Consider the following 23,945-nt stretch of genomic DNA (forward strand, 5'->3'; position numbering starts at 1 on the left):
TAAACATGCTTTTCTGGTTAGAGTTGGGAAGAGTAATTTGCTGGGAATTCAATCAGGGATTTGAAAAGTCCGATTTGGAAGGCCGCTGCTCAGAGACCAACAGAGCTTCTTTGAAGTCTTCAGGACCCACCGTGGACACGGATGGACTTGGCCTTCTGGCGGGGGGGGGGGGGGGGGGGGGGGGGGGCTCTGTCACGGCAATGTGCATTTCTATGCCACGTAGTCATCTTCTTCATGTAGAGGGAGAAGGCGGATTTTTCCATCTCCAGTCTCAGGGAAGTGCTGGCCATGATACGTGTGCCATAAAGACTTCAAAAATAGAACACCCGAGAAGAGAGCAGGGGTGAGGGGTGGGCCTACAGGGGAGACTTACTTTTCGCTCCACCGATGTTTCTGTCTCCTTTCCCCAAACAAAGGAAGCCCATCTTGCCACTTTCCCAGACTTCCATCTGGTGTTCTGAGGTGTGCTAATCTGCAGGGCTGTGGGGGAGTGTGGCACCCCAGGGACATGGACACGCAAGTAATGGATACGGACAGATATTTGTCATCCTAGGCTGGAACCTCCCTAGGTAGAGTATTGTTTTTTTTTGTTTTTTTGTTTTTTTTTTTTGGGAAATGACCTGGGTTCCCAACGATTAACTTACAAAGGAAATTTTGAAAGTCCAAAATCAGGTGAGCTTCCCAGCCTCATGTGCTCTCACCAGGGTCCGAGACAGCCTTGTCTAGGAGGTAGACAGGAGGGTCCCTATATTGTAGATGGGAGAAACTTTAGTTCACCACCACTACAATCAGGACTAGATCTTGACAGAGCAGCAGAGCAGGATCTTGTCTGCTCCGGCCTCCCAGCCTGGCCCGTTCTGCTCCTCTCTACTCTGTGCTCTTGGGCTGTAATGAGAAGCACATGGCGGTGGAGCCAGCAAGATCCAGTAGGCTCCAGAGACTGAAAATCCCTGCACCATGATTCAATAAATCATGGAGCCCAAGCAGTTAAGACTGCTTAATTACGGAGCAGCTGCTGGACCACTGTGCATCAGCTGCCACTAGTGGGAAATTCGCATGCTCCTGCCTCCCCCCGCCCCCACCACCTCCCAGAGATCTGGGCCTAGTGATTCACACTCTGGGGTGTGATCAGTGCCTCAGAGTGTTCTGTCCTTTAAAGGTCCAATAAGTCAGTGGTTTGTTCAGATTGAATCTGATGGAAAGGGGGAATTCAGGCGTGCAGATGTGTCAGGGCGCACGGATGGAGCCCGTTTTCTGCAAGGCCTTGGAAAGTCATTTAGGGTAAGGAGAATGCAAAGCTGGCGCCGAGCGAGGGGAGCAGAGAGTGTTAGAGCATCCCTCCAACAAGCTGCAACAGTAACCTCAAAAGACACCAGGACAAACACTTCTCCGCGGCCAGGACTTTATTTTGTTCAAGGGTTCCAGCAGTTTGCTGCCAGGTTTGAAGAGGGCCTGCCAGGCCAGGTGATAGTAGGCAGGACTGTCTACAAACAGAAGGACTTGGTGAGTAGTAGGACAAGAACTAAGTGAGACGCAAGCGTTTGTTGTGTGTTTCTCTCTGGGTGAGTGAGTAATCTACCTCTACTTTTACCAAGTAAATGACCTCTACTTTTCCTAACTCTGGAGACCTGGGAAAACTCGGTATTTCCCTGAGAATAGAGTTGGCGGTGTGGGGGGGGAGGTGCTGGATAAAGGCATCTGTCCTATAATTATAACCTGTAATTATCTCCGAGTGTCTAGGGACAAACTCTGGCAGCCCTTGGACAGAGAGGGCTGACACATAAATGCAAATTAGACCCACTTTATGCCAATTTAAATGGGTGTCTGTTTTGGGTGTCAGAACAAGAGACCAGATCTAGCACTTGTACTAATTTAACTATTCCCTAACACAAGACAAAGGATATTTGGACATTTTGACATGTTTTTCAGACATGCCAAGTTCTCATTGAAAAAGTCATTCAGTTTCCCCCATTACACTTGGCCTATTCTTTTCCTGTACTTGGCGTAGATGTGTCCTCAATAGTGATGAAAGTGATTGAGGCACTTGACCCCACAATGAAAACCCGGATAGCACAGTGCCTACAGCAAGCCATGTCCTGTCCCAGGAGGTGCAAAGAAGGCCAAAGCCGGAAGCGGTCTGGACTGGTGGCCTTTTAGGCAGAGGACATCAGAAGGCCTCTGGAAAGCCAAAGCTGAAGGCTCCAGTGAGGATTTGGGGCAGGGCGGGCAAAGTCAAGTTTAGATCAGCAGGAAAAATAAGAAGTGGCTGTCACAGCCCTGGCTGCCTGCCAGGCACTGTGGTATACATGGCGCCTGTCCAAGCCTGTTTAGCCTTTGCAGTCCCCGTAACATCTATACAGTCACCATCACCATTTTACGAGTGGGGAAACTGAAGTGGAGAGAGGCTGGCCGAGACCACTTTAAGCAGTAAAGCCAGCCTCAAACCCACGATTTACTGGAAAGACACAAGACTGAGCAGTCAAGAGACCATCCAATCAGTCAGGGTGAGCTGCATTATGCTGTGATGATGATAAGCAACCTTCAGGTCTCAGCGGCAGGCTACACTCAGGGCTGTCCTGGGAGCTAGGGTTGCTGGAGAGTCCCTTCTCCGTCACAGCCCCCGGGGAAGCAAATGCTGGAGAAGGGAACTGGCTCAGATCCTGCCACTCACAGCCCACTGGCCCACACTGGTCATGTGCCCTCACCTTGTGGAAAGGGACTGAAGAAATGTATGCCAGAGGAAAGAAACACCAGATATGAGTGGGTACTTACTACCTCGACTGTAAACATAATTATACACTCCACTGGCCTGCGTAAGCAAGAACAGCAGCTAAGTAGGATAAGAAGCCAACACGTCTGGAAGGGGTCAGTTTGGAGCTGATCTGGGGCATGTTAATCAATCAGAAGTTACTACGAGGCATAGCATTTCAGATCAACCTGGGAGGTGGGGTTACATCTCCTTTCTTCCCTTCCCCATTCCCTCCATACTCCAGAGGAAACCTTCAATGCCATGGCTAGGAATAAACTTGATAGTGTGGGAAGAGGAGCGAGACTTCAGACATGGCTCTCTGCCACCAGAGTGTCACAGGAATATATTTGAAAGACAAGAATTTCTCTTTGTGTAGTTGGTGGGATCAAAGGGAATTTGACAGGCTGGACAGCAAATACAGCCCTAGGACACTGAGGCAGCTGAGGTAGGGGTTCCCACACAGAGGTGGATTCCGAGTGTGACTTTGGGGGTTTTGACTGCCACCGGTGTTTCTTGAGGGAGAGGAGATTGTCATATCCAGTGAGACAGCTTTTCATTATGAAGGAGTGAGGGGTACTTAGCATTCCTAATTCTTGCTATCTAAATATCATAATTCTTCCTGATCATTGTGATAACCAAAAATTAATAGACGCCATTACATTTATTTTTAAGAGCCACCTAGGGTTGGTTCCACTTTGTTGAGAATCCCTGATAAAGGTGGTGGACTAGAGCAGCACATGCTAAGCTTGTTGCTTCCGGGGCTGGAGAGATGGCCTTGTGGTGAAGAGCACTTGCTGCTCTTCCAGGGGATCTGGGTTTCACTTCCAGCACCCACAGGGTGGCTCACAGTCATCTCCAACTCAAACCCCAGAGCTTCCGATGCCCTCTTCTGGCTTCTGCAGGCACTACACATGAGGCACAGACATCCAGGCAGAAGCACACCCCCAACTGAACAAATTCATTAAACATTTTTAAAAGGTTTGTTTACTCCTATTACCCAAGGATCCATCCCAGCAGAAGTGGTCATGGGTGGAGGTGGGAGTGATAGAGAACCAGTGACCAGTGCTGACCTTGGAAGTGAACATGTCTGCCCAGGCTGGGTCCAGGCTTCACTGGGACAGGCCTTACATTTTACAAATCAGATGATTGTGGTGTAGTTCCCTTAGTCTCACAGTAAGCTGTGAGGCTGAGCGGGAAGACAAGAACAGCTGCCACTCCAAGACAATGGCCTTCCCCCTCCCAGGAGAACCAACGGTAGCTGAGGCAGCATGCTCCTGAAAAACCGAACTCTGGGGAGAGTCCTTGTTTGGTGACGAGGAAGCTAACATGCTGTGGAGGATGGAGAGCTGGCAGAGCAGGCAGGCTGCTACTTGTCTATTGAGAGCTGCTGGTAGCAAAAGGCCATGGGAGTATACAGCAGGTGACAACTAGTGTTCAAAAGGTCAACCCACCAGAGTCAAGGATTCTGATGGAGGTTTAAACCAAAATGCGGGGCACTTTGGAATTATTGCCTCTTGAATGAATTGTTTCTCGTTGTAGATTTCTTGTGCAATTACAGCTATGATATCTCCCCATGACCATGCATTTTCATAAAATGTGTGTATGTAATCTCATGATTACATCTCAGTCTTATGGGCACATATATCTGTGGGTGGTCAGGAAGATGCTTTTCACTTAGCTGTGTGATTTTCATATATAGAAAATATATTGGGATATGCTTCATAGCCAGATCCATTGTCCCACGAGACTGTAGACACTTAGAGCCTGCTTTGTTCCTTCTGCTCAGACTAACACAAAAAATAATAATCTCTCCCCAGTCTAACACAAACTGCACGAATTTAGCTCATATTTACTTCAGAGCAAGTTCAAATTATACTAAAGGCCTTTGTAAATAGATCATAAATTTAAAACTTTACAGTTATGCATGAGGTCAGAGCAGCAGGTGTCTACCAAGGTTACTAACACAAAATACCCTAAGAAAAGCCTGTCAATTCTTCGCTAGCCAAGTCTGCTGATAAAAAGCTGTCTCAGAGTTTGCTGCACTGGGCAATGCACCCCCTCCCTCTGGTCCTGAGACCTTGGAACCTTGCGTTACTATGGTAATGGTTCTGCTCCTTATCGTCTATTCTAGGAATGTGCTATGACCTTGAGGGTTTTGAAACTTTTCTCAGGATTGCAAGGAGTGTCCTGTTAGAAATGTATGGATAGTCAGGCAAGAGAGGAGCTAAGAATGAGAGCTGAAAAGAAGCTGTAGCTTTAGAGAAGCTAACTTAGAACAATAAAGAGACATGGACTGAAAGAGCATGGTGCATAGACTCATTCCTCATCCCTCAGATTAGATCTGTAGCTGGTTGTAGAGTCTTCTTCAGACTCTTGGAGAAAGCTTTTGAGGCTGGCTCCTTAAAGGCTTTTGTTAGTTGTCTACCAGTGATGACAAATCCTATCTTGTACACACACATACAAGCCATGATGCTCACCAACTAGAACAGATCTTTGCTCCGTTTCCATCAAGACTCCAGAATGAACTGTGCTTCAGTCCTGCATAGGGATAAACCAGGCCTCAATCAATTCACGGGAGCTATGAATGCCAACTTTGGGCTTAAACAGCTCTCGTTTGAAACCTCAGCTCAATCTCTGACCAAGCACTATGAACTTGGGGAAATGATTTTTAAAACAGTTAACTTCTCTGATACTTGGTTACTTCTTGTTAACAAAATAGGCATTAAAATTTATGCTCACAGAAATGTTCCAAGGATTAAAATCTTTAACCAGCATTTGGCAAGTGCATACCAGACAATGAGTGGTGGTAGTGTTAAAGATGGTGGTGCTGATACTGATGATGATAATAAGGATGATGGTGGTGATACAGTGATAGTGACGGGGTGATGGTGGCAGAGATGAGGATGGTGATGATAGTGACAAGGACGATGGGGATAGTGGTCATGATAGAGAGTCCATGATAGAGGGATGGTTATAGAGATGGTGATGATGATAACAGGGATAATTGTCATGGTGCTTGATGGTGGCTGAGATGATCATAATAGTGGTGAGGGTGAAAGAGATGATGATGGTCCTGATGCTGACAGTGATGGGTGATGATAATAGCGATGATGGTAACAAAGATGATGGTCATGGTGGACATAGCAGTGATGACAACATCAGTGGTCATGGTGCTGGTGGTGATAACTACCCCTAGAAAAATGCTGTGGTCCTCTAACAAGTGATGCCTCCCTGTCTTCAAAGCAATGATCTGGCCAGGGTAGGGTACATATCATATCTGTTTATTTCTCCTCCTCCTCCTCCCCCTGCTTTTCCTCCTCCCCCCCCCCCCCCCCGTGTGTGTGTGTGTGTGTGTGTGTGTGTGTGTGTGTGTGTGTGTGTGTGTGTTGGCAGGATCTCATGCAACCCAAGCTGGCCTTCAGCTCCTCCTGGCATGCCTACTTCTGTCACTCAAGAACTGGGATTGTAGGCGTGTGCCATGATGCCTGGCTCAATTCAGTATTCATGAAACTATGCTAAGATTTAGGAATTATAAAGATCATGTCCACTTCCCAAGGAACTCAAGGTTCCGTGGAAGAGACAAAACAAGACAATGCTAGTGAAATAGTTTGGGTTGATAGGGGAGGGATTTTTGCAGGCTTTGAAGAGGAGGTGACTTTGGACCAGGAACTTGGAAATTGAGTAACATTTTGTCAAATGATAAAACAGCAATGTACAGGAAGGCCGAGTGACATTATCTGCCATGTGAGTGTGACAGGGAAAGACCTTAGGAAGAATTTGAATTTTATCCCTCCAATAGGTTTGGAGATCAGTAATTTCTTGCTTTTTTAGGATTAGGAATTTCTGAGAGCAGTGGTGGTGAGCTTACGTTAGTGGCTGGATATTGGTCACCTGTTCTTGCGGTGGAGATGGAGACGAAAGAGTAAGTGAGCGCAAGAACTGAGCAGTAGGCTGAGTGTGTGGGAGGGAAGCTGCCTCAGGAGGAAGCAGGTTTCCGAACTAACGCTAGAGAACCTTGTCAGGGATGGGGAGAGTCTGAGCATGCTGGGCATTTGGGTGGAAACACTGAGTAGGCGGCTTCATTAGAGCCTTGGAACTGAAAATAAAGCCTTGAATATTGTTAGCCCCAGGGCAGCAGTTGAGAATGAAGGCATGGCTAATAGTGAATATAAAGATAGTGATATAAGGATTTTAAAATGTCATGAAGAGGTGGAGTTTGAAGAGGAAGATGGCCAAGGTCCAACCCAGAGGAATTGCCGATAGAAGTTGTTGGCAAAAGAAGAAACTGCGCTCGGCAGAGCCAAGCAGGGCGGTGGGGAGAGGGGCAGTGCAGGGCTGTAGCACTGGGGAAGGAGAGGGAGCAAGCCAGGGGAAGGGTGATGATCTGGAAATTTGCCTCTGAAGTCATCTCCTCCTGTGGCTCTGATCTCAAAGGATGATGCTTCGGTAAGCGGGGCACGTCAGCTAAAGACCTGGTAGCCAACCTTCCTCACACTGCAACGCCTTGTGTGTATGCACCCACATCTGTGATGGGTCTGCCCCTTTCTCCTGGCCATCATTTTAGCTCGGGTCTCCACCGTGTTTACCAGTTCAGTGAACTCCCCAAATTGATCTCTTTTTATACCTCATACCTTGTCTTCTGGAACTCTAGTACCAAATCAGTGAAAAACAAAGCAAAACAAAACCCAACAACAACAACAAGACCCACAAATCTAATCTTGACACCAACTTCCACCCCTCATACATACTCTGAACACAGTTAAAGCTATTTCAGGACCAAGTATGAATGCCTTGGTAAAACACTCAGGGCTTTTATTGCTGTGCTCACCATGTAGTTCCCAAGTTCATCTCGTACCACATCCCACACGTGTGAGCGCTATAACTAAGCCACACCTTTAGCTGCGGCACAGTCCTCCCCACCCCATCTCCACCTAAGTGATGCCCACTTGTCTTTAAGACACATGAGCTTTGGGCTTCTTATGGCCCCCAAATAATTAACAACAATCACCCCTCTGCATTGCATCTTTACTTAAAATCCTTTTCTTGTTCAGAATCTCCCAACCCCAAACAACTCATACCCCCTGACAGCAGTGAGGTGGTCCAATACTGAGGAGAGAAAAATGCTTAGTGTTTATCACGCAACATCTCATCCAGACCTTATCTCTTCCACTGTCCTCTGTTCGCTGATGTAGGACCCCCATTAGTGTCCAGAGGACTTCTGGGGATGGCCAAAATTTATAAGCAGCATCCTGATCAGCTTGCTGTTGTCACCCTGCCCATAAAAAAACAAGTGCAGAGCTGCAGAAGCTGTGAAGTAAGTGAGAAAATAGTAAGGCATCCCACTTAGAGCTCTAGCACTCCGACAGCCCAATGACCAGCAGGGCAGAGTGAGATACAAGGGCATCGTTGAGTACATCTGGGATGTGAGGAATCCATGTTACCTAGGTGACCAAACATCCTGACCTGCCCAGGAAAGGCCTGGTGTGTTTTTGTTGACCTGGTGTAATTAATAGCTTCCTCTTTGTCTCTCAAAACTGGCTCCATTTGGGTTTTCAATTATATGGTGATTGGTCATCAAAGAGGGAGCAGATTGAAGGCAAACCTGTAATTAGTCCTCCACCTTTGTTCTGTTAATGTGGGCAACAGTCAGCCATTTAAAGGCCCCAGTTTTAAGCCTTTCCCCCACAGTTTTAAACCCTGCTCCCACAGTCCCATATCAATGTATGGAAATTCTCTATCTTCACAGTGAACTGCAGTTGCACATTTCCTAACCCCACCATGGGGAGGCAGTATTGCATAGTGGTCATGAGCACAGGGTTAAATGCTGAAGACTTAGGGTTTGAAGCAAAATTACGGATTGTAAGGCTAGACTAACTTGATCAAATCCCAAGTCTACCACTTACTGGCTGTGCATCCTTGAAGAAGTTACTTGGCTTCTCTGTGAACTCAGATGCCTGACCTGTAATCAGGGAAAGGTATGGATCACGGAGTAGGGCAGAGAGCAGAGCTGGCCACACCCAAAGTGCCAACTGCCATTACTAAACGGCAGTGAATGCCAAGTGCTCAGCACAGTGCCTGCTGTTTGTAAGTGCTCAGAACACAAGGAGTCTTAGTTATTTACCTCTGTTGATTCCAAAGAACATATTAGGCATGTGTGACTGGCTGAATGAATGAATGAATGAATGAGTGAATGTATTCTGTAAAGAGCCTCAAGAAGATGAAGACAGAGAAGATGTCTTAGCAGAAATCAAGGCATTGGGACCAGGGGAAGATTCAGTGGTGCTCACTGTCGGGCCTGACAACCTGAGTCTGAGTTCATTCCTTGGGACTCACAGCAGGATAGAACTGACTCCAGCAAGTTGTCCACTGACCTCCACTCATGCACTATGGCATGCATGTCCTCCCACAAATAAGTAAATGTAACAAGCTTTTAAAAATGAAGACGTTAATGGCTCTTAGAAGTGTTATTTGGGAACACCATAAGTGCAAAAGCTGAAACGTAATGATCTGAGGCGTTTGATGAAAGGGAGAAAGGGAAGAACGTTTGTGACTTCAGGGCAGGAAGCTAGACAGACAGCTTCGCCCCTCTCTTGCCCTCACCTAGATATGCCCCATTCCCTCGACAGAGGTCTTGGGAGGTGACTAGGGGAGCCTACATCACATCCGGGGCATGGTGGCACACAAAGCTTGTAGGATTAATGTGAGAAACAAAGAAGATGAGCTGAAGCCGGGTGGTGGTGGTGGCGGCGGCGGCGGCGGCGGCGGCGGCGGCGGCGGCGGCGGAGGCGGCGCACGCCTTTAATCCCAGCACTCGGGAGGCAGAGCCAGGCGGATCTCTGTGAGTTCGAGGCCAGCCTGGGCTACCAAGCGAGTTCCAGGAAAGGCGCAAAGCTACACATAGAAACCCTGTCTCGAAAAACCAAAAAAAAAAAAAAAAAAAAAAAAAAAAAAAAAAAAAAAAGAAGAAGAAGAAGAAGAAGAAAAAGATGAGCTGAGTTTGAAAGAGGTCAGCCAAGATCTCTTTCAACCCTATGGCCAAGTTTAAAAAAAAAAATAGAAATACTTTCAAGGAGTTTCTTGAACAGTACCAAAGCTGGAAATAAAATTGGAGTAAGGAATAGTAAAGAATGGAACCTGATAGCATGGATGTTTGTATGATGAGTTTTGTCCTAAAATATAAACATTATAAATAACAAATAATACAGGTTTAATAAATAGAATATATTTGATAGGTATGGTTTATAAATTCCTAAATTCTACTCGTGTTAACAATAACTGACTTAAAGATGTATCTCTAGACTGTCTTTGCTAACTTTGTTATCCTTTATCTATTTGGATAAACTGAGCCATACAAAAACTGCAATATGGTAAGAAGTTGCACTATAAAAGAATTGAGAAAATAATGTTCCCAATCTTTCTTTGGCTATACTTATTGTTTTGCAAAATTCCTAGTCCATCTATGGACTGCATTTATGGTCTAAAGTTTTATTTTTATACTTATATAAATATATTTTTATATTTATATAAAGTTCTATATTTTAATTTCAATTAAATATTCAACTCAAATTTTAAAAAAATGGGACCTTGAGTGGGACAAACTATCCCTTGGAGCCCAGATGCCACTGTGTGCTGTCGCTGCACAGAGCAGCTGTGTGGGAGAGTCGAGGGGCCCTCATGCTACACAGGAAATGGCCTGGGTATCCTTGAGACAATGATTCTATCCAGCGTGGGTTCCAGGGAAACGGGAGGCTTCTGTCTTTGATTATGTGCCTGCAATAGGATCCAGAAATGAGGCCAGGTCCGGAGTGAGAGAACCTCTGGTGGAGAGCAAGAAGACAAGAGAAAAGGTCTCCCACAGCTATCAACGTGCCCAGAACCAACCAACAGACCCTACAAGGACAATGTCTCCTTATGTCAGTACAAGGTCAAGGGTCAAGTCCATCCCCACTCTTTCTCGCTGATGAAGGCTGCTCACTTCAGCCCTCCAGCTGCATTACCTGATGAAGTGCTCTGAGGAGCTGACAGCTGTAAGAGGACACAAACAGCGGAACTAACATACGGTCATTGGCTGTATTTGAAAGTTCATTACACTGCACATTCAAGGATGAAGATGGAGTCTAAAGATTTTAACACCTTGAAATAAATGATTGAATGCACTTGTTGGGGTGAAACTAGTTCACAGAAGGTCGGTTAGCACCAGGTGGCTTTAGTGAAGTCAATAAAACAAGAATTTGTGAAGCAAAAGATAAACTATGAAGTGGGAAGCAAGGGACCAAGGACAATTAATGAAGTATGAAACAGCGAGGAGATAGTTGAAGGTACCCAAGAAGCAATGCAGAGCAGAACTGGCCATGCAGAAAGTGAAGTTGCCAAGGCGTACTTGAGGAGGCATGACTGAGAGGAAATGTAGTCAGATGGAAGCCACGAGGGGGAGACGATAACAAGTGACAGGCAGAGACACCCAGAGCCAGATATTTCTAGTTGCTGAAGTACATTCTGGAAAAACCGTTTAAAGACTTAATGGAAGATGACATTTCTGACTTAAGGAAAGGCTGAAAATACAGATTGGATAGGTCCTTCAACTAAGAATCAAACTTAGTGATTTATTGGAAGAGACTAATATGTAGACATTTTTCTGGTTAGAAATTAATTTTCAAGACAAAAGAAGAAAGAAAACACAGGCTACCCACAAGGGCTCTCGAACACTAAATGCAAAGAATTGTGATTGCTAAAATTCATCTCTTATAATGGATAAAATTATTTTTTTGGTGTCATTTGCAAGTGAAGAAAACATGAAAATATTTTTCAGATATAGATTGTTCTAGAAAGGGGGGTTGTTTTGTTCTGTTTTGTTTTAATGAAAATCCTAAAAATGAATCAAGATTTACAGAAACATTTAAACTGTAATGTCGTTGCATAAAAGAAATGATGCTGTGGGGGGGGGGGGGTGCACCTGTGATTGCCCCTCTCAGAAGGCTGTGCCAGGAGAATTGAGAACTCAAGGCTGGTCAGGGCTGTACAGCTAGACCTAACTATTGAGCTAACTAATAATTAAATAGCCATGACCATGGAAGCCTTTTAAGGAAACGAGTCTCACAGATATTTTCAATGTTGAGTTGATAACCGCATCAACTAACAAAAGAAGTCTATCATGAGAAAGAAAATGTGAGTCTTTGGGGGGAAAGCTGACACCACATCTAAATTTAAAATACTTGGAGATAATGACCACCTCGCTGAAAAGTGCCCAAAGCAGGGGCAGTTCATCTAAAGACGGTTTGAGAAACTTTCCCAAGAACGTAAGCAGAAAGTATTCCCAGACTAAAATTGTGAGGGAGGAGCTTAGAATATTAATGGTGGTGAAGTATATGATGAGTGTATGTGTGTGTGTGTGTGTGTGTGTGTGTGTGTGTGTGTGTGTGTATGTGTGTAAGTGAGCACATGTATATCTGACATTGATTCCTAGGAAGAGAACCTATTTATGAATAGTACAACAAATAACCAAATAAACATAATAGAAGACAATTTTCCCGAGAGATTGGTTTCTTCTGTCTATGATTCACCAAGCACTCTGCCAAATTAATTTTTAAATGGTCCTCAGATTACTTGATCTTAGACAAATTCTTAAAGCATATAAATAAGTAGAAAGAGTCTACAACTTATGAAAAGAGAAGACAACAGATTTCCCTACTCCTCCAAAAAAGTAAGACTTAGATTGACAATTTTTTTTTTTGCTCTACAACATCAATTGCTCTAAAAATCTCAGTAATTATAGCTCTTGAGTGAATGTGGTTTTTAAATTCCTCAGCTAGCCTTGTCAGACATGTAGTTTTCAAAATATGTGCCATGCATGGGTCCCCACTGAAAAGATTACTTGAAGAAATTGGTATCAAAATGAAAATATATTTTTATATTTAAAATAAGATGTAAAAAAACCACAATCCTAAGTAACAGAAGTATAGAACAGCCCTAACAATGTTATCAATGAGATTATGGAGCAAAATGCAAGACTTGGTTCATTTTCAAAGGAGAAAATACACATTTTTTTTTTTATCTAAAATAACCAGAATTCCTCTTACTGCATTTACATAAGCTAAGAAGTGTTGTTGGCTTCTTGCTCCCATCCTCCGCCACCTGCTTGGGTCAGAGAGAGAACACCCGACGTTTTGATGATAATTACCCCGTGTTATAGGTTGGTTTCCCCCCCCCCCAAGACCCTTTCAACTGAGATGCTCTACCTTTCATAAGTGCATTTCCTCGAGGGAGACCAGGCGAGTGGGGTCCTTTGGTTTTGGACACATTGGCTCGTACGAAGTTTGTCATGTCCTCAAGGACTAAGAGATTTCTGTGTGGAACTCTCACGGATGACACAGGTGAGGATGGGTATCTTTTCAGTTTGTTTAGGAAGTGGGCATCTACTGAAGATAGTGTGACCAGGGACAACACTTCCTACCAATTTTGAATAAAAATCTTGAATCCTAAATTTAAAATATCAACGAGATAACAGTGTAGTTAGTCTAACATTAGGATCCTTAACCCTGATGAAGTCACAGGTTGCACATTGTGTTGACTTTTACAGAATGTGCCAAGATGGCTCCTGCTTGTGTGAAGATGGAAACCATGGCATCTTCTTGTCTGAATCTGAAAGACATCTCTGAATACTTACACATTCTGAAGACAGGATATGAATAATAATTAATGAGGTTGTTTTAATAAATGTATTCTAAACCCTATACCCCACAGAGAATACACTTTCCTTTCAAATGCCCATGAAATATGTATTAGGTCGCAGAGATTGCCTCACGGATCCCAAGGCACAAGGTTCCCCATCCACAGTCTCAGCAACAAAGAACAGGAAATGAACAGCAAAGCACCTCAGAACTTCAGCTGTGAGGAAGATATTTATGATTTTTATATCATCATGTCGTGGGGAAGACAAGACAATAAGTAAAAAAACAGAAAAGAAAAGAAAGATCCAGGATGGAAGAAAGTGGCTGTCTAGAACAGAGGTTGGCAATTGATGGCCCAGTCCCTGTTTTTCTAAATAAAATTTTGTTGTAGCACAATCACATTCATTTGTTAGGACTCAATTTGGTTACGTTTATGCTAAAAAAAAAAAAAAAATGAGTTGTTGACATGGAGACCGTATGTCACCCCGCAGGGGGCCTAAAATAGTTACTGTCTGGCTCTTCACAGAAGAGATTAACTGACCCTTGAACTAAGAAACATTTGAAACCCAGTAGGAATGTGCAAAGAGTATCCTTACTGAGGTGGCTTTCTGGGTGTTTGCCTGTGTGGTTGGGGCCCGTGCCCTCGGTGAGAGGGGCTGGCATTTGACCACATGCTCTGTCTGCTATTACCATCTTGAAATTCTTAATAACTTTCCCACAAGGGCCCTGAGTTTTCGTTCTGCACTATCCCAACTGCTAACAAAGGAAACCAAAGGAACAATAAGTGTTTCTGAGTTCTGTGGTTTATTACTAAAAACATAAAACTGTAATGAAATCTTGGGTCCTCCCACTTCCCACACTCTACCTGACACAGTTCTGTGAGGTGGGTGCCCGGTAAGGGGTGGGGCACTTGCCCCCTTTAGACCCCATATGACTCCTGCTTCTTAGCATCTGCTCTCCTTTATTCTGAGGTTCTCAGGGAGCAAGGAGGAGGTTCAATCAAACTGCTTCTCTCGGGTGCCCATTTCTTAAGCAAGTGATGGAGAGAGGATCACTTTCTGTGCAATTGCCAGAAAGAAATGCACTGCAGAAATTCACAACTTCTCTACTATGTGTAAAAGCCTCTGTACAAAAGTGCTCGACTTCTCAGTGCTGTAAAAATGAAAAGGAATGGAAACCAGCCGGTGTGCAAAGCAACGACTTCCTACTACTGTCTGATGCTTCTGGAGCATAGAGAAGAAGCAGACATGACAGATGGTGTAGGCAATGTTATTTAAGGAAATGAAAAAGTGGTCAGAAGCGAAGAGAGCAGGGTACCTGGCCTTAGTGTTCATGCCTGGAAGCAGTTTGCTGCAGGGTGGGCAATGCCCACGTCTGACTGTGGGGGAGGTGTGGGTGGGCAGTGCTCACGTCTGACTGTGGGGGAGGTGTGTGGTGGGTAGTGCCCATGTCTGACTGTGGGGGGAGATGTGTGGTGGGCAGTGCCTGTGTCTGGCTGTGGGGGAAGATGTGTGATGGGCAGTGCCCATGTCTGACTGTGGGGGGAGATGTGTGGTGGGCAGTGCCCGTGTCTGGCTGTGGGGGGAGGTGGAGCCTCACAACGGTCTACCTTTTGCTTATCTTCCATGCCTGCATTTCTGACAGTGAACAAGTTGCTTTGATGATGCTGTATTTAAAATCCTGTCTGTGGACCCTCAGTGTATGTCACTTCCCCCCAAGTGACAACGGTCCATAGCAGCAATCTCTTGGGTGACATGGGTCCATCCCTTCTTAGCCTCCTAGGGAATGCATTGCAGCTCTCATGGAATCATCTCTGAACCTGTTGAGCATGAGAAATGGATCCAAGGTCATGAAGTTCAGCCACTGAAGCACCTTTTAACACAATTTAAGACTTTCTAAGAATGTGACTTTTGTGTTAAATTTGTGCTCAAACTACCAGTAGTTCATATAAAAACTGTGTGTTAGCTTTTTTTGGTTGTGTGCATGTGTGTGTACATTCATGGGTGGGTGCATGTGATGTGGTGCATGCTCATGTGTGTCAGAATGTGTGTGCATACATGTGTGATTGTGTGTACATGCACTTTAGTGTAGCTGGAAGTTTTCCTGTGTCCTGCCTGGCATGCGGTCAGAACAAATCTCTCTTACCAGCCCCATAGCTGCTTGGACCCAAGAAAACACACAGAGGCTTATATTATTTTTAAACTATGGCCATGGCAGGCTTCTTGTTATCTAATTTTTATACCTTAAATTAACCCATTTTTATAAATCTATATTTTGCCACATGGCTCATGGCTTACTGGTACCTTTACATCTTGCTTCTTTTGGCAGTGGCTGGCAGTCTCTCCCCTCCTATCTCTCCAATTAGAATGCCCTGCCTAACCTTATTCTGCCTCACCATTGGACAAACAGCTTTATTTATCAACCAATCAGAGCAAATCATTTTTCACAGCATACAGAATGATATCACCCCTCATTTCCCCTTTTCTTTCTATTTAAAAGGAAGGTTTTAACTTAATATAGCAAAATTATGTACAACAAAACAGTTAACAAGCAAAAATTATAATTATAATATCTAGTCTGTTTGTACTTGGCAAAATTAAAGAAGATATTGCATCTATCCTATATTTGTGAGTTTAAGGTTTCATATCTACCTTATCTCTTATCATAACCAAGGAAAACCATAACTATAACTATCTAGTCTTCAACTACATCAAAGACCCCAGAAGGATAGAATATTATCTAAGTAAACAGGAAGAGCATTATAAGCAACTTCCAAAAAATCTAGAATGACAGAGAAAGCTTTCTGCCTGAACAGTTATCCAAAGTTCCTCTGCAACATTGGAGCATCCATATTCAGCCCATAGGCCTAAAGTCTCTCAGTCACTTTTCTCTGTGTCCTGTAGAATATCTTGCAGTTTTTTCTGTAAAGCAGGAACCTGAAAGACCATTTTGCCTTGTAAAGTTCAGTGGTCACCTTCCTATGGGTCCTGTATGTCCAGTTTATACAACATTTTTTCAAACAGTCCAGGCAAGACCAGTTTCTTGCCCAAATGGCTAACTTTTGTCATAAAGAAGATGAACTCCATGTGGAGTGTCTTTGATGCCCATTTTCCTCTCTTGAAGTAAATCAGTGCTGCCAGGAACAGACGTGTCTCAATGTCCAGGAAAGTCTAAGTTTTTAAAACATTTTAAGTGTCATATTTTGTAGGTCTTTGAAGTGTTTGAAGATTATCTACCTAATTGAATTATGTCTATGTATACCTAGAAAACTTAACATGACTATAAGTTTGACTATCATAGAAGACTAATTGTTAATCTGTATTTTTAAATTATCCATTACAATTTAAATGAGTTACATAAACATAATACCTTAAACAAGAGTAGAAATATACATACAGCATAACAAAATTAACTTTAAATTTGTATCAATAAACTAAAATCTATACCAATGTAAAACATTTTAAGCAAGTTGCTCTTTAAAAGTAGGTTCAATAATCCACCCTTTTATCCTATCATATCTATATCCTATATTTCCATATCATATACCCCTTTCTTCTTTTAGAAAGATATTCACTATGAACAATAACAATTTGTAACCAACAACCTAAAGAAAGACAAACACCCATAATCCATTTTTGGGGGGAATGTGGGCATAGTTTTCTAGGCTACTTCCTGCTGAATTGGGGCACTGTTAATCTTATGGGGACACAAAGAAAATTTTAGGATTATGGGAAGTCCTGACTGGATTAGTCTGTGAGGCTGTATTTTTTGAGCCAGTTGCCTTGAAGTTGATTTTGGATGTTGGATGATCTGAACCATGGTGTCACTGGAGACCTTTCAGGGGGTCTTGGCTGGTCAAACCATATTCTCTTGGAAGCAATCCATATGTTCTCATCTTCTGTGGAAACAAAAACAAAACCTCTTTTCCAAAGCAACATATCCTTAGACATAGATTTTGAAATCAAGATATCTTTAAAATATTACATATTGATTTAACTCAGCAGCTTTTAAAATCAAATGTCTCTCTGCAGTTAAAGTCCCAAAGACAAAATAATCCAGATTCTCTGTGTAATATCCATCTTTATGTGGCTTATTTTTTGTTTGTTTGTTTGTTTCCAAGACAGGGTTTCTCTGTGTAATTTTGGTATCTGTCCTGGATCTTGCTCTGTAGACTAGAATGGCCTAGAACTCACAGAGATCTGCCTGGCTCTGCCTCCCTTTATTGTCTTTTTAAAGACTTTTGTTTTTTTTTTTTAAAAAAAACTATTTCTTTATATAACTGTTTATGTTTCTTTTCCTCTCTCTTCCAAGCCTACGTACATTTTTACATACATCATAAACCATTTAGAGGTTTATTAAGTCTGAATCTGACTTACTGTGAATCTATTGCTTTAAACTATAGAATGAGCAGCTTTGGCTGCTGGCTCTGCCCACCTCAGCTTCCCAACATGAAGGAACTACATTTATAGCCAGGTCTGGGAACCATGCTCACTGCAGACTCTGGGAAGTAGTGGGCCTATGCTTCTATCCAGCAGCATATAGCCCAGAAACCTCTTTTTTTCCTTTTTTTTTTTAAGTAGCAAAAGCTATATCCATCACCTACCATGTTGCATGGCTTGAAGAAACCTCTGTGTATGTAACTCATTGGGAATCCACCATTCTGTAGCTCTAGCCTGCATGCCATGAACCCGCCACAGCCAGGGGACACACCATTGTACCAAGGCCTACCATGAGCGACATGAATTAGGAAGGTGCTCTTAGCTACATTTATAATCTCTTCTTAAGCTCTCTCAGGTTTTAGGTGGAAACTCCTGTACCATGTTGGGCGCCATTTGTAGTCAGTTTTCCTGTGTCTCACCTGGCCCGTGGTCAGGACAAATCTCCCTCACCCACTGGTCCTGCAGGTGCTCAGACCCAAATAAACACACACAGGCTAATATTATTTTGAAACTATGGCCATGGCCATAGTTCTTATATCTTAAATTAACCCATTTCTATAACTCTATACTTTGCCACACAGTTTGTGGCTTACCAGTATCCTTACATCTTGCTTCTTCTGGCAGCGTCTGGCAGCATCTCCCCTGCTCTGTCTTCTTCCTTCCTCTTTAGAATGTTCTGCCTAACCTTATTCTGCCTCACCATTGGCCAAAAGCTTTTTATCAACCAATCAGAGCAATACATTTTCACAGCATACAGAATGACATCGCCCATCACTTTAGTGTGTGTGTGTGTTGTGTGTATGTATTTGTGTGTGCTGTGTGTTGTGTGTGCATGTATTTGTGTGGTGTGTATATGTGACTGTGTAGCATGTGTGTATGTGGTCTGTGTGAGTGTGTGGTGTATGTGTGTGGTCTGTGTGGGTGTATGGTGTGTATGCATGCATGTCTAAGTGTTATGTATGTGAGTGTGCTTATGTGTGCATGCATGTGTGAGTGTGAGTACGTGTGTGATGTGAGTGTTCATGTGTGGTGTGCGTATATGTGTGTGTGTGCTTATGTGTGCCTGTGAATATGCATGTGTGTATGTTGGAAAGGCAGAGTGGAGGAGAGGGAAGTACCTCTCTGGTTCAGATGTCTTCTGAATCATGATCCACAGAAAAATCCTGATATCCCGACACAGCACCAGTACGGTACTTGCCATTGACCAGTTCCCTACAGCATTGCTCTCAACAGCACATTCTGGTTTTTTAGTCTTATTTTGTTTCATTTCTTTGAGGGGAAAAAAAAAAGGTAGACAGTGTCCCAATAGCTGATTTCCCAACTCCCTAACTGCATTCAGCAGGCTTAGCGTCATTATTTTCAAAGCCAGCTGGACTGAGGGGAAGTCACGTGGCAGTAGGGAGAAGCTGAGCATCATGGCTGGTAGAGGCTTCGCAGCACCAGATGGAGCAGGATGGGCGTCCCGAGACAAAGGACAAAGGCAGGTGCTCAGTGGCGTGGTTTGGATCTGAACTGGTGTCTGCAGAAGTTGGAATAGAAGCTCGAGTCAGCAAGATCCAGAAGGAGACTGGGCTGAGGGCTCAGAAAACAGCAGAGAAGGCCTGGGCCGCAATGGGCTCCAGCGTCCTAGGGTTTACAAAGAGGAGAGAGAAGAGGGTGGAGAGAGATCGGGAGAGAGTACACAGTGGCAAGTGGACTTTGGCACTAATTTTGGGTCCACCCAATGTCCCTGAAGCTACTGAACATATCCATACCCACCCAGGACTGTCTGGGGACCCAAGAGGGTCACTGGCATCAATGACTCAAACCAGGTGGGGCTAAGGATGGATGAGGCCTGACCATCTTGTAATCTCTATCTTAGGTACTCTGCTCTCCCAGAGTCAGAGGTCAGTGGTGGTGGATCCAGCCACATGCTTGCTTGCCTGCTTTTTTCATTATACTCTGGTTGCTTGTATAGAAAATGTGTTTTCTAAGGCATTTAACCGGGGGCTTAGACACTCTCAGAAACAGAAAAGAATGCAGTTGTTCAGAAAACAAGTGGGTAAGATTCGGGACTCTGCTTTTGCCCCTCCTCTCTGCATATTAAGCCTTGGAAGTGACTGGCTGTCACCTGAGGGCAATGTCAGGCTGTTCCTTACAGAATCCCTCACAGAGTGATGTCAAATATTTCTTGACTTCTGATCATATTTCAAATGCCGGAGACAAACTAGAAACAAAACTAAGTAAGGTGCCTTGGAACTGCCCTCAGCAGTGATCACTGTTAGGGACTTAGATTGGACATCAGGGGCATTCCCTCCCTGAGAAACCCACCCCAGTAGTTACTGGAAGAGGGAGGGCACTGATCTTAGCTCTGATTGGATCCCAAGTGTACCAAGTGAATCTTCAAACAGAGAGTTCATTCTGTAATTCTGACTCCAAGCAGAATTCCTGGACAGTTATTTTAATTCCAACTTTTGATGAAGTTTGTACTTGTAGAATGAAAAGACACAAAATACCCAGAAGAGACCCTTCATTAGTTCCGATACCACTCAAACCCACCAAGTTTGGTGGAAGAACATCTTTTGGTACTGTTTACATTTGGGTTTAGGAGGAAGTTTTTGTTTCTACCTTGTAGCATGGGTAGCAATGGCAAGGTTAGTCCAGCACAGCTAAGTTCAGGTACTAACTCTTAAACAGACAGACGTGACCTGAGATATCATATGAGATTAACAGCACCCAGTTGGGTGGAGAAAAGCCAAACGTGAATACATGCTGCCATTTTCCCAGCAAACACTTGGCTTCTCCTTGTTGGGATCAGGAATCTGCTTCTGAGCTCAGAGTGAGAGTGGCCACGTCTGAGCTACCAGGGGTCAGTTATGCCAGAAGTGGCCAGCCTCTGTGGCAGTTTCAAACTGGAAAATCCGTCAAAAGACCAAGGGCAGATGTCCAGCAGGCAGCCTGTAAGGTCAAAGAATCTGCATTTTCTGCTACTGGAGAGGCAGGAGTCCGTCCCACCTCCCTCCCACTCCTGGGTCCTCCTGAGTATTTTCCAGAAGAAGGGAGGAGGAAGGACAGAATGCTAAGCTATGAGCACTTGGGTGGGTGGCGAGGTAGGGAGGCTGTGGCACCAGGCAGGCCAGCCTCCTGAATGGGAGCTTGGGTTCAGCTAGGGTTGTTAGGTGTGAAACCCGTTGTTACACAGTGCGCTAAAGGGCTCCTTTCTCTGGAGCCTGAATCTTTACCCTCACTGTGGCCAAGTGTGGTGGTACTGTGTTCCCCAAAATATTGTGCACCCTAATAAACTTATCTGGGGTCAGAGACAGAACAGCCACTAGATACAAAGGCTAGAAAATGATGGCACTCACACCTTTAATCCTAGCACTCCAGAGGTAAAAATCCCTCTGGATCTCTGTGAGTTCAAGGCCACATTGGAAACAGCCAGGCATGGTGACACATGCCTTTAATCCCAGAAAACCAGCCTTTAATCCCAGGAAGTGGTGGTAGAAAGCATAAAGGTATGTAAGGTGTGAGGACCAGAAACTAGAAGCATTTGGCTGGTTAGGCATTTGTCTGGTTAAGCATTTGGCTGGTTAAGCATTCAGGCTTTTGAGCAGCAATTCAGCTGAGACCCATTCTGGATGAGGACTCAGAGACCTCCAGTCTGAGGAAACAAGACCAGCTGAGGATCTGGCGAGGTGAGGTAGCTGTGGCTTGTTCTGTCTCTCTGATCTTCCAGCTTCACCCCAAAAACTGGCCTCAAGTTTGATCTTATTAATAAGAACTTTTAAGATTCATGCTACCATCGAGTTCCTCACAGAGGTTTGTGTTAAGGTGACACACTGGAAAGACTCCCTGGGGTCCATGGTTTAGTGGTCATTCCTGTCCGGAGGCTTGAGAAGTGGTGGAGAAAGCGTTTTGTCTAGAAGACGGGCTCAGTGGGAGGGGAACAGAAAAGGGTAGCTGGTGTAAAAAATGAACAAAAATACGTATGTGTATGAAATTTTCACATAATTAAGGAACTAAATTAAAAAAAAAATAAAAGGCCTAGAATAATAATCACCAAAACCAAGAAAAAGAAAGGGAAAGAAAACACTCCCCTTCATAGCATAGGGTTGGTACACACACAGCTTGAGGGCAAGACCAGCATCCCAAGGTCCCTTTTAGAGTCCTGTCCTCAGTGACTAAGCCTGTTAGACAGGGTCCATTCCTCCCTCAGTGCCTAGCTGAGCAAGCTTTTAACACCTGACTGTGGGGACAGCCCAGACCCTGAGAATAGTGGTACCCCCTTTTTTCTGCTTTTGTGTCTTGTGTACAGTATACACCTATGTCCTTTGGGACACCTTGTTACCGGTATGTGGTCTTTAAGTACAGATCTGTGGTGTACTGTATCACTCTCATTTAAGTGAGACAAACTGAGTGTTTCTGAGTGCAATGAAATGGAACAGAAAAACAAATTCTCTTTAAAGAGATGGGACACACCAACTGAAATGAGAGTCCTTAGTCAGGAGAACTGGCTGCTCTTGTAGAGGACCAGGACTCAGTTCCCAGCACCCACATGATGGCTCACAACTCCAGCTCCAGGGGATCTACTGCCCTCTTCTGGCTTCCGTAGGTATATAGCACACATGTGGTGAACTTAACATACATGCAGGCAAACACTTATACACATAAAATAAAAACAAATAATTCTTTTTTTTAAAAGAATCTTCTGTAACGAGGGGGCTGGAAAGATGGCTCAGCTCAGGGGTTAAAGGTGCTCAGCTTTCTTCTAGAGGACCCCGGGTCAGCTCCCAGGACCCTCTTCCGTGAACTCACCACCTCCTGTAAGTCCAGCTCAGATCCAGGGGATCTGATGCCCTCTCTTGGTCCCAGTTTGCCCTGCATGCATGTGTATACACCACACACATATCACACACACACACACACACACACACACACACACACACACACACACACACGCACACACACACACACACACACGCACACAAACATGTACACGCATGTCTGCACACACATGTACCCACATAACACACAGGAATAAATAAATAAATGTAATCAGACACTGGTGGAAAACGTTTGCAATACAAAGTGTCAGAACAGAAAGCAAACTACAGCCTCATCTATCAGAAGGGCAGGCAGGCTGGGGCTCTGCTGGGCAGATCCGCTTATGAAAGGGAAAGGCATAACAGATTTGAGTAAACAAGGGCCAAGATAGTCCCACTGTGAGAGCCTGCGCATGAGCACTGTGGGGAAAACAGGCAGAATCAAGGTGATGGGAACAAGATCATAAAACAATATCAGATTCAGGAGATTAAAAAAAACAAACTTTCCAAGTCTAAAATCCCACAATTGCATATTTTCAGAGAACTGATTTCCCTCTCTTCTGTAAGCTCATCCCCTTTTGATATAGTGAGAGGTGGAGCCATTTTCTTCTCCTGTTCATTAATCTGAATAACCACAGTAGATTCAAAAGGTTTTCCTGCGTATCTAACTCCCAGTGCTTTCTTAAAATAAATTCCACCAATTGATCGATTATTATTTAGGAAACCTGCTGAATTCATTTCTCTAATAATTTACTTAAAAATTCTGCAGATATTCATAAGTCTAAGACTTGGTGTATCATTTGTCTAGCCAATGTCGTAGTCAGGCTTCTATTGTTGTGAAGAGACATGGTGACCACGGCAGCTCTTATAGAAGAAGACATCTAATAGTGCTGGATTACAGTTCAGAGGTTTAGTCGTTATTGTCACAGCAGGAAGTATGGCAGCACACAGGCAGACATGGTGCTGGAGAAGGACCTGAGAGTTCTACATCTGGATCTTCAGGCAGCAGGAAGAGAGTGTGACATTGAGCCTGGCTTGAGCATCTGAAACCTCAAAGCCCACCCCCAGTGACACACTTCCTCCAACAAACCACAGCTCCCAATAGTGCCTCATGGGGGCCACTTTCATTTAATCCACCACAGTCAGTTTGCTGATTTTATTCGACAGAATTGGAATAGAGTCTCTTACAGGAGCGCATAAATAACAGTGCCATGGAGATCTGGAGCCAGCTTGTGATCCGAGCCCTGGGTTTTTTGTTGGTCTGCTTACTTCCTTGTAAGAGTTTGGA

General features: G+C 44.1%; 1 protein-coding gene across 3 annotated transcripts in view; it reads left to right on the forward strand.

The window, feature by feature from the left end:
* Positions 1-23,945, forward strand: part of Antxr1 (ANTXR cell adhesion molecule 1) — a 203,823-nt gene that overhangs the window by 11,629 nt on the left and 168,249 nt on the right. The gene's annotated exons all lie outside the window — the stretch shown is intronic.

The sequence above is a fragment of the Peromyscus maniculatus genome, chromosome 3 (assembly GCF_049852395.1).
Source record: "Peromyscus maniculatus bairdii isolate BWxNUB_F1_BW_parent chromosome 3, HU_Pman_BW_mat_3.1, whole genome shotgun sequence".
NCBI lineage: Eukaryota > Metazoa > Chordata > Mammalia > Rodentia > Cricetidae > Peromyscus > Peromyscus maniculatus.